Genomic DNA, 1,872 nt, shown 5'->3' on the forward strand with positions numbered 1-1,872 from the left:
TCACCAAAGCGCACATCAGTCTTGCGGCTGGGAAATTTGTTTCAGCATTCTATGTGTAGTAGCTGGTACACAGTAAGGCTCTACATATACGACCGCCAGCATCGTAAGGCCTTCTTAGCGGCCAGCTACTACATTTGGTATCGAGACCTCGTGAAAATTCATGATCCTGAAGTTGCTGGTTCAATCCCCACCATTATGCTTGGTGGAATATCGGGTATGGTGACTCAGTAATCATCGCGGTAAATTGTAGCTGAACCGACTGGACTGTCCCGAGGCCTGAAAAACCTTAAGACGGCTAGATGCATGTGAAAGCGACACATGACGTGACGAGGACTGGTCACCCACTGCCCGAGGGTAGGCGAGGGTAGGCACAGGCTGGTGGTATACGTGGCCGTAAGGGCCCGAGACAGATCCCTTCATAGGGGGGGAATGTAGTAGCTGGCACACCGTACAGCTCTACAAATACACATGAAGCGTGACCACCAGCATCTCGAGAGGCCTTTTCAGCGGCCAGCTACTACACTATGCAATGAGGAGAAGTTTTGGGACACGACCAAGCCAGGAAAACTAATAGATGGAGTCAAGGAGCAAGCGCTAAAGAACACTGCCGGCCGCTCAGGTGGGGGTGTGGGCGGACACAGCACAGGTGGTGATGGAGCAGGTGGCTCATGCGGAGGTGGAGTGTGCAGGCTCTGGACACGACAACAAGAGGCGCGCTGATGACGTTGGCCATAATGCACGAGATGAAAAGCAGCACCGTTGAGGATTGTACACAGGCCCGCATGCCATTGTCTCGGATGTCTTTCGTCTTTCAGTGAGCTGCACCCACGTTCACCTTGGCTATCTGGTTGTGCACCTGCGTGCACTTCAGTCCCATCACTGTGTGAACGCGTGCACTTTGGCCATTACCATGCTCCCGCGTGCACCTGGGCTACGTCTCTAAAATTGGAAGTCACCTATAGGCCGGGCCATCGCCTAATAGGTAGGACCGCGGAATATGTGGAGTATAGGTGATTTCGCGTATATGATCGTATACAACACACCTATAGGCGATCTGTTGTATACAGCATGGTCTATAGGCCTGAAGGCTATAGGTTATCATGTGTACGCAAGAAAAGCTGTGAGAGCCTATAATCGTTGTATAAAGGTATGCATACCTAAAGGCATATATGCCTTTATGTAGGCCGCTCGTATATACAGTGTTCGGGCCAAAGCTGCACTAGCTGCTGCGTGCGAAACACATTTGACCTCCCTTAAAATGCTGCAAACTATGAGGTCTGTGCATATGAAACGTATTGTATTCACCCTTCATGCCGAGGCACATGCATCGATGGAGCCCATGCATTGCCGTCAGGTACCCCTCGTCCCTAAGATCTACTGCTGTAACAACCACGCACACATACTGCTAGTAGTCATAAGAGCTGTAATTCCTGTGACCTCTGGTGTCCTGTTCGCGCCAGTTGCACCGCAAACGCTTCCACATGAACTGTTAAACTGTTTAAAATTTTCGTATTCTTAAGTATCGCGCGTGTGTATGCTTTGAAAATACAGGAGATGGAAAAGGTACGCTTACAGCGCTAGCCGTCAGCGATTTCTGGCTTACCAGGGTCTCAAGATCTAGGACCTCTTTTCCGAAAGCACTGAAAGGAGTTTTGCAACGTTATGTAATCTTTTCGGGGACTTTCCATGGACCTGCCGGCGAAGTAAGGGAATGATATGCGCACGCCGCCGAATAAGTAATTATCAGTAAATTGTTAACCTGCAGGTATCACGTTGAACTTCTTAATGCAATGCCAACATAAACCAAACAGAACAAGCCTACAACATGACTTCCAAAGGGTGGCATGTATGTTAGAAGCGCCCTGCATTCCG

Source organism: Volvox carteri, assembly GCF_000143455.1.
Source record: "Volvox carteri f. nagariensis unplaced genomic scaffold VOLCAscaffold_80, whole genome shotgun sequence".
Classification (NCBI taxonomy): Eukaryota; Viridiplantae; Chlorophyta; class Chlorophyceae; order Chlamydomonadales; family Volvocaceae; genus Volvox; species Volvox carteri.